This window comes from Salvelinus namaycush, chromosome 32 (assembly GCF_016432855.1).
Source record: "Salvelinus namaycush isolate Seneca chromosome 32, SaNama_1.0, whole genome shotgun sequence".
NCBI lineage: Eukaryota > Metazoa > Chordata > Actinopteri > Salmoniformes > Salmonidae > Salvelinus > Salvelinus namaycush.
In genome coordinates, this window is record NC_052338.1 from 36167796 (window position 1) to 36178394 (window position 10599).

Sequence of the window (10599 nt, forward strand, 5' to 3'; positions counted from 1 at the left end):
TTATATTCATTCTATTATGTTCTGTTCTACTATATTATACTATATTATGTTATATTGTATTCTATTATTGTCTGTTCTGTTCTATTCTATTCTGTTCTATTATATTCTGTTCTATTATATTATATTATATTATATTCTGTTCTATTATATTCTATTCTGTTCTTTTCTATTCTATTCTGTTCATTTCTATTATATTTGTTCTATTCTATTCTATTAATCTGTTCTATTATATTCTGTTATTTTCTATTATATTACATTCTATTATATTATATTCTATTTTATTCTATTGTATTATATTATATTCTGTTGTATTCTATTATATTCTACTCTATTCAAATTATTCTGTTCTGTTCTATTATATTATGTTCTATTATAGTATATTATGTTCTATTACATTATATTCTGTTCTATTATATTATATTATATTATATTCTGTTCTATTCTATTATATTCTATTATTTCTATTCTGTTCTATTATATTCTAGTATATTCTATTCTGTTCTATTCTATTCTATTCTGTTCTATTATATTCTAGTATATTCTATTCTGTTCTATTCTATTATATTCTGTTCTATTATTTTCTAATATATTCTATTCTGTTCTATTCTATTATATTCTGTTCTATTATATTATATTATGTTCTATTCTATTATTTCTGTTCTATTGCATTCTGTTCTATTATATTCTATTATATTCTGTTCTATAATATTCTACTGTTTTATATATTATATTCTGTTCTATTATATTCTGTTCTATTCTATTATTTCTATTCTATTATATTCTGTTCTATTCTATTCTATTATTTTCTGTTCTATTATATTCTGTTCTTTTCTATTCTATTCTATTCTATTATATTCTGTTCTATTCTATAATATTCTGTTTTATTATATTCTACTGTACTATATTCTGTTCTATTCTATAATATTATGTTTGTTTTTTCTACTCTATTATATTATATTCTGTTCTATTCTACTCTGTTATATTATATTCTGTTCTATTATATTAATAGACATACATTAATAATGTATGTATCATGTTTTTTTATATTCTACTCTATTCTATTATGGTCTGTTCTATTATATTATGTTTTTTTATATTCTACTCTGTTATATTATATTCTGTTCTATTATATTATATTCTAATCTAATACTGCATGGCCAGTTTTATGAATTTCGCAAATACCTTGCAGAAACGGTCTCTCCCTGGCCATGCAGTATTGAGGGGAAAGAACCCATTGGTTACAAGGAGATTCTTCCCGCCAAACTACAACATCCAAAAGTGGATAACGAAAAATATTCCTAACACAAAGAATGTGGGAAATGCTCAGGTGGGACTTAAAGAACAATCATGTCAGATCATTTATTGTTTGGTGATATCATAAAATACATTATAATGGAAACAATGTAACTTTAAGAGCTTTCACAATGTATATGTCAGAGTTACATCTAAATGTTGTAAAACCTATATGATTAAACTATTTGTGATAAGATGAAATGTGATTTTATCTATCGAAATTAGATAATTGTTTTCATGTAAAGTTTTACCCAGTCAGTAACCACGCCGACGTGAGCACAGACATTATGCCCAAAGGATGGAACGCCCCTTTTTCCAGAGTGCTTATAAAAGGACTCCTAACGAAATTTACATTAGACCAAAACATGCCAGGTTCCTACCGGTGTGTAGTGTTTCGATCTGTACCCTGAATAATCAACCATTGAGACCAGCCAATGTACTGCTCAAGCTGAAAGTGACAAATGGTTTAAAAACTACAAGACCAGAAAATGGTAAGACCCTCAGACTCTCGACGAGTGAAGGCAAAGACTATACGAAACATTCTCAGTCTACACCTGGGTAAGGTAATATAGTCTAGGAAACTCGACCGAAGATGAGAGACAAAGAACAATTTCATTTCACTACCATAGATACTTATAAAGGAACTATTCTAACAAGCCTTTCTGAAAACCACATGGTGCACCTTCTGGAGGATCCGTTCTAACAGATACTCCCAAGACCAAGAAGCTACGATTACAAAGGACATGGTGACCTCTGGTGGACAACCAGAGACTTACTCAACCAGAGACTTTCTGTCGAATTGACTCTCCATAGATGGACCGGGCGATTTCAACAGAGAGAGACGACAAAGACATACAAGCGTAAATATATATGCATTGCAATTTTTTTTTAATGAGCGGGCATTCATGTGCAAAGTATTTACATTCCCATCAGCATAGTTTTCCAACTGCATGTACGATAAGTTGACTCTCTCTGTCTCTCCCTCTCCTTACATGCCCCTTCCCTTTTCATTGTGTACCAAGCCGTCATATCGGGTTAGTCCACTAGGGACTTTTCATTGCATCATGTTAGTAATCAAAGTATAATCTATCCTGTGTGTATGTTTTATGTAATTCTGATTATTTAGTTAGTTAGTAAATAAATAATTAAGCCAATTTGTGTATTGCAGAATCATCATTTAGACTAGGGTTCGTGCAGATTTGAAGTCAACGACGTTCAGAATGATACTGATAATAATAATTAATGGATGACTAATATGATAACAAAATATTCTGTTATTGTCACGCCCTGACCATAGAGAGACTTTTTTATTTTGGTTAGGTCGGGGTGTGACTAGGGTGGGTTGTTCCTATCTAGGTTGTGTATTTCTATGTGGGCCTGGTATGGTTCCCAATCAGAGGCAGCTGTTTATCGTTGTCTCTGATTGGGGATCATATTTAGGCAGCCATTTCCCCACTGTGTTTTGTGGGATCTTGTTTTTGTGTAGCTGTCTGTGAGCACTTCAATGACATCACGTTTCGTTGTTTCTTCATTTTGTCTTGTTCAAAGTTTCACTTCAATAAATATGTGGAACCCAGATCACGCTGCGCTTTGGTCCGAATGTTCTTACGACGTTCGTGACAGTTATATTCTTGAGTTAATTTGGAAAACTGTAACTCATTAACTTCTCTAGGATAGGGGGCAGCATTTTCACGTTTGGATGAAAAGCGTGCCCAGAGTAAACTGCCTCCTACTCAGTCCCAGATGCTAATATATGCATATTATTATTAGTATTGGATGGAAAACACTCTGAAGTTTCTAAAACTGTTTGAATCATGTCTGTGACTATAACAGAACATACCTTTGAGAAATGAAGAAGTAGCCATGTTCAGAATGAGGCTCCAGTGAAGTGTACTGTTTGTTAGAGGCGCGTGACCAGAAAGCATGCTACACATTGTTTTCCTCCGGTATTGAACACAGATCATCCCGTCTTCAATTTGATCGATTATTCACGTTAACAAATACCTAAAGTTGTATTACAAAAGTAGTTTGAAATGTTTGGACAAAGTTTACAGGTAACTTTTGAGATATTTTGTAGTCACGTTGTGCAAGTTGGAACCGGTGTTTTTCTGGATCAAACGCGCCAAATAAATGGACATTTTGGATATATATTGATGGAATTAATCGAACAAAAGGACCATTTGTGATGTTTATGGGACATATTGGAGTGCCAACAACAGAAGCTCGACCAAAGGTAAGGCATGAATTATATTTTTATTTCTGCGTTTTGTGTCGCGCCTGCAGGGTTGAAATATGCTTATCACTCTTTGTTTACTATGGTGCTATCCTCAGATAATAGCATCGTTTGCTTTCGTCGAAAAGCCTATTTGAAATCTGACATGTTGGCTGGATTCACAACAAGTGTAGCTTTAATTTGGTGTATTGCATGTGTGATTTCATGAAAGTTTGATTTTTATAGTAATTTATTTGAATTTGGCGCTCTGCATTTTTACTGGCTTTTGACCAAGTGGGACGTTAACTTCTCTGGGATATGTGGGACGCTAAGTGTTGATCTCCACTTTCTGGAGGACTGAGTTCAGTGGAATTAGAGTTTGATCGCTAAGGAGATGGAGAAAACACATGTCTACGGATTACATCTTCAAACTAAGGGTAACCATGGCATCCGTGACAGAGAGGGAGAAGCGTCCATCCATGTATACGAGTAAGAGTCTAGCTAGCTACATTTTCAGATATTACACGGTTCTTCTAATTTAGTCAGAAAGTTGTTTTCATTTCAAGTTAAAGTGTACTCTTAGCTAGCTAGCTAACATTAGCTGGCTCGCTAGCTAAAGTTACATGAATGATCTATGTAGTAATATTATTTGTATCTCAGAGCCATATGAATTGCTAGTTATAGCCTAATGTTAGCTAGCTAACATTGAACCTGGTTGGTTAGCTACCTGAAAATTCATGCAGGGTAGTAATGTTATGAGTTGGGATTATGGTTCATTGTTTAGCTAGCTACATGTCTAAACAAAAGACTCCACTATGCAAGTAACCATTTAAATAGAATGTTCATGATGTCATTGTGACAACTGTTGATAGATGTAGCTGGTGAATTCACTCTCGTTATCTGCTTCAATTTCAAAGCTCTCTCTTCTAAATGTGCCAGAGCGCAGAATAACTGATGAATTTATGAACGCTCAACACCCGTTGAATATGGCCGGTGTCAGTAAACGTTGGCAAAAAAACGTAATTAAATTGTTTCCAGCAGCACATTTGCAGTCACCAACGCTCTGGATAACCGAAAAACAGCCTAACCTGCTCTGCTAGGGAGAGTAAAATGGTCCGAGTGAGCTGTTCTGGTAGTAGCTAGCAAGCTAGCCAACATTAGCCAGTTCATTTGGGTGCTTGACGCTCAAATCAACCCTAATCCTCAGCCACAGAATTCAGCTCTGAACGCACAGAGTCGACCCGCTCTGAATTTATGAACTGACAATCTGACAACGCTGTGAGTTTACAAACTCCCAGAAAACACTCTGGCACTCCAGACTAAATTTACAAACACACCCGTAGTATAAACCAGCCTTTAGTCTTGAAATCAATGGTTGTTTAGTACATGGCCTCACATGTGAATCCTTAAAGAGCTGGTTGGGGCTAAAGCTTAATAACTTCTTATTGCTGGGGGCAGTATTGAGTAGCTTGGATGAATAAGGTGCCCAGAGTAAACTGCCTGCTACTCAGTCCCAGAAGCTAAGATATGCATATTATTAGTATATTTGGATAGAAAACACTCTGAAGTTCCTAAATGTGTTTGAATGATGTCTGTGAGTATATATATAATACGGCAGGCAATAACCTGAGAAAAAAATCCAACCCGGAAGTGGGAAATCTGAGGTTTGTAGGTTTGCCTATCCAATATACAGTGTATTTGGGGTCATATTGCACTTCCTACGGCTTCCACTAGATGTCAACAGTCTTTAGAATCTTGTTTGATGCTTCTACTGTGAAGAATGAGGGAAGGAGAGCTCTTTGAGTCAGGTGTCTGGCATGAGCTGATCACGCTCGCTCCCGTGAGAGCGACCTGCGTTCCATCGCAATTCTGAAGACAAAGGAATTCTCCGGTTGTAACATTGTTGAAGATTTATGTTAAAAACATCCTAACGATTGATTCTATACATCGTTTGACATGTTTCTATGAACTGTAATGGAATTTTATGACTTTTTGTCTGACCTGCGCGTCATCAATTTGGATATTGGAACTAAACGCGCGAACAAAAAGGAGGTATTTGGACATAAATTATGGACGTTATCGAACAAAACAAACATTTATTGTGGAACTGGGATTCCTGGGAGTGCATTCTGATGAAGATCATCAAAGTTAAGTGAATATTTATAATACTATTTCTGATTTCTGTGGACTCCACAACATGGCGGATATCTGTATGGCTGTATGATATCTCTGAGCTCTGTACTCAGATTATTGCATGGTGGGCTTTTTCCGTTTTTGAAATCTGACACAGCGGTTGCATTAAGGAGAAGTTTATCTAAAGTTCAATGTATAATACTTATATCTTTTATCAATGTTTATTTTGAGTATTTCTGTAAATATATGTGGCTCTCTGCAAAATCACCGGATGTTTTGGAGGCAAAACATTACTGAACATAACGCGCCAATGTAAACTAAGATTTTTGGATATAAATATGAACTTTATCGAATAAAACATACATGTATTGTGTAACATGAAGTCCTATGAGTGTCATCTGATGAAGATCATCAAAGGTTAGTGATTCATTTTATCTCTATTTCTGCTTTTTGTGACTCCTCTCTTTGGCTGGAAAAATGGCTGTGTTTTTTCAGTGACTAGGTACTGACTTAACATAATCGTTTGGTGTGCTTTCATCGTTTGGTGTGCTTTCGTTTCGCCTTTTTGAAATCGGACACTGTGGCTGGATTTACAACAAGTTTATCTTTAAAATGGTGTAAAATACTTGTATGTTTGAGGAATTTTAATTATGAGATTTCTGTTGTTTGAATTTGGCGCCCTGCACTTTCACTGGCTGTTGTCAAGTCGATCCCGTTAACGGGATCTCAGCCGTAAGAAGTTTTAAGAGGGTGTGAACGAAGTTGAATGGGTGTTGACAAAGAAGAGCTCTCCAGTAGTTTTATCAAAACATTCAAGGGCCATTTTCTCAAAAGTGGGGTATCAACTTGATCAACTTTCAAAGCAGAATGACTTTCCCATTGTTCCTCAACTGTAGTGCACAATATACCATTTTCTAGCTTTGAATCTCTACTTTTATAAAAAAAAAACACAATTTCAGATTTTGCTACATAAGACCGAGTCGAGCCGGTAGGTCACATATGTGGATCTCACTCCAACAAAAACAATTCTAATGTTCCATATCATAGCTCGGTTCAAATGCATGAGTATTGGAGTATTTGTTATTTAAAATATGTTTTCCTGTGTATTTGAGTATTTTCAAATACTCAGCACGAAAACAAGTACCTTTTATTTGAGTATTTTAATGGGTATTTGTAAATGTAAAAAAATGGTCTTCCCAATTGTATTTGAAAGTATTTTCAAACACTTACTTCAAATACTATTTAGAAAAAATACCTGTATGGGAGTGTACTTAAGTCAGTGTATTTGAGTGTTTTCAGATACTTTCCAAGTGTATTTTCCAAAAACATTCCAACTACTTGTTTTTCCAAATAAAGGTAATCTGAATGCTTACTATGGAATATATATGAAAGTAACTGAGATATTGTAAATCGTATATGAACCCAAATCTGCTCCATAATGTGACCTCAGTCTGCAAACTCAGAGCAGATATTTTTTACTCTGAGGTGTTGTTTTATTTTTTACACGTTACCACGACAACCACCTAAAGCATTTTTAGGAACAGTGACAGGAAGTGAGGATTGCATCTGTGTGCTACCTCAGAGGTTACATCAGTGTGAATGCACAACTCTGATATGGGTCACATATAAAATAATGGACAGATTGGATATGGAAATAAAATCACAACTGGGTTCTTAGGGTGGCTGTATAAACACAGCCTATACAGAAGAGGATGCCATTTTTATAGATCAGTAACACACTGTGGGATCTACACAACAAGGTGTAGATCCCACAGTGTGTTACTGATCTATAAAAACACTAGATTATTAAAAGTAAATGAACTATGGGTGACCCATCACTTCAAAAACATGAACATAAAATGTTTTGGAGTTGAAGGGTGTGGCTGTTTGGGACTGGACCAAAACAGGACTGGTTTTCTATCCACACAGTATTTCTCTATCTCTCCGCTCTTCTCCCCCCTCTCTGTCTCTCGCTCTCTGTCTCTCTCTCTCACCTCCCTCTCATCTCTCTCTCCTCTCTGTCATCCCTCTGCTCCCTCTAATCTCTCCTCCCTCTCTCTCTTTCTCTTTCTCTCCTTTTCTCCCTCTCATCCATCTCTACAGGAACTAACAGGCTGGTTCCATCTTCTCCAGGGGGTCATTACACAGGGCAATGACATCACAATCAGGAAGTATGATGTGACCTCTGACTTGTCTCAACTGAACTTTATGAAAACATCAGGGGTGTGGACAACGGGTACAGGTAATGACTAATAACGTTATACACTGAGTGTACAAAACATTAAGAACAGAATGCTCTTTCCATGGACGGACCGACCGGGTGAATCCAGAGAAAATTATCATCTTTAATTACAGTTTTATCTTCATAGTAGTGCAAAGGCATTTTCAAGAGCATCTAATAATGTAAATATTAAAAGCAATAAGATATGTTCTGTTCTAAATATCACAATGGGGTCCTTTTCAAAGTGAATTTGGAATCCAAATAGAACACATTTGGGGCTTAAATGGCGTTCAACTGCCTTTTCCAGACTTAATCCTATTTATCTTAACCGTTTCATAAGTATTTTTATTTTTATTTCCATATTTTCATTATTTTTATTTCCACACGAAAACAACATGGTGAGCTTTACAAAGGCATCGTCTGCTACACCCTGTACAATACTGGACATCTTTTTTTCAACGTTTTTTTTCAATTAATTTTCAAATAACTTAAAAATCATTCACGTTAAAAAGTGCAAATCCGTTAAAAGATGAGCTTGACTGGATGGTCAATGGTCATGAAAAGTCCGATGTTCAGTGTTTTCAGTGTGCAATGTTATAATAATACAATTAATAGTAATTATAAGAGTAATACAGGTGTCATAGCTCGCTGTACTTTCTCACATAACTCCATTCGAGTGTAGAAATCAAGAATATTGAGCTCAGAACATCCTCAATTCGTTGGGGTATGGACCTCCACAAGGTGTCTAAAGCATTCCACAGGGATGCTGGCCCATGTTGCCTTCAAACGCTTCCCACAGTTGTGTCAAGTTGGCTGGATGTCCTTTTGGTTGTAGGACCGTTTTTTGGGATACAAACGGGAAACTGTCGAGTGTGAAAAAAACTCACGAGGGTTGCAGTTTTTGACACACCAGGTGCACCTGGCACCTACTACCATACCCCGTTTAAATGGCACTTAAACCTTTTGTATTACAGCAGCACCTGGATCTTCTGCACAGATTCTGTCAGACGTGGGTCCTGACAGTAAATCTCAGTAAGACAAAAATAATGGTGTTCCAAAAAAGGTCCAGTTGCCAGGACGACGAATACAAACTCCACCTAGACTTTGCTGAAGAGCAAAGGCCCACCTAAACTCCACCTAGACACCGTTACCCTAGAGCACACAAAAAACTATACCTACCTCGGCCTGAACATCAGCACCGCAGGTAACTTCTACAAAGATCTAAATGATCTGAGAGGCAACAAGGTCTTGCTTCACCATCAAAATAATTATAACATTTGACATCCGAATCAGGATCTGGCAAAAAATATTTGAATCAGTTATAGAACCCATTGCCCTTTGTGGTTGTGAGGTCTGGGGTGCGCTCACCAACCAAGAATTCACAAAATGGGACAAACAACTAAAAACATCCACCAAATAATAAAGGACATTTCCCGTTAATTATCAAAATCCAGAAAAGAGTAATTCAATTCTACAACCACCTAAAAGGAAGCGATTCTCAAACCTTCCATAACAAAGTCATCAGCTACAGAGAGATGAACCTGGAGAAGAGTCCCCTCGGCTGTTCCTGAGGCTCTGTTCACAAACTCAAAGAGACCCCACAGAGAAATCAGGACAACAACACAATGAGACTCAACCAAATCCTGATGTTGTGATGAGAACTCACGAAGTGAAGTGACACCCTCAGTAGGGGGGGGGGTGGGGGGGGGGGGGGGGGGGGGGGGGTTGATGTAGAACAGAGTGGGGGGGGGGGGGGGGGGGGGGGTTGAGAACTCACGAAGTGAAGTGACACCCTCAGTAGGGGGGGGTGGGGGGGTGGGGGGGGGGGGGGGGGGTTGATGTAGAACAGAGTACTACATTCCAGATTTACAGTTCTGTTATTAACGTCAGCCCCCTTATCACAAGACCAATAAACGTCTCTTCCTTTACGACTCGGAGTGGCCCTGGGGAGGTTAGGCGATAGGAAGCAGATGCTTTAGGCAGAAAACAGACCGCCTTGTGATCTGCATTGGTTACTGGGGAAATGACCAGCCAGGCTTATAAGTGCCAAGAGATGTGTACTGAAAGAGAGAAATAGTCTGGGACTTTTCTTTAACATTTTTGTTATTCTCTGGTGTGAGGAAACCAAGATTGAACTCTTTGGCCTGAATGCCAAACGTCACGTCTGGAAGAAACCTGGCGCCATCCCTACGGTGAAGCATAGTGGTGACAGCATCATGCTGTGGCGATGTTTTTCAGCAGCAGGGACTGGGAGTCTAGTCAGGAGTGAGGGATAATGACTAACAGGTCAATAGGAGGGATGATAATGACTAACAGGTAAAGATGAAGGATGATAATGACTAACAGGTAAATATGATGGATGATAATGACTAACATGTAAATACTGGGGATGATAATGACTAACAGGTAAAGATGAGGGATGATAATGACTAACAGGTAAAGAAGAGAGATGATAATGACTAACATGTAAATATGATGGATGATAATGACTAACATGTAAATACTGGGGATGATAATGACTAACATGTAAATATTAGGGATGATAATGACTAACATGTAAGTATGAGAGATGATAATGACTGACAGGTAAATATGAGGGATGATAATGACTAACAGGTAAAGAGGAGGGATGATAATGACTAACATGTAAAGATGAGGGATGATAATGACTAACATGTAAAGAATAGAGATGATAATGACTAACAGGTAAATATGATGGATGATAATGACTAACATGTAA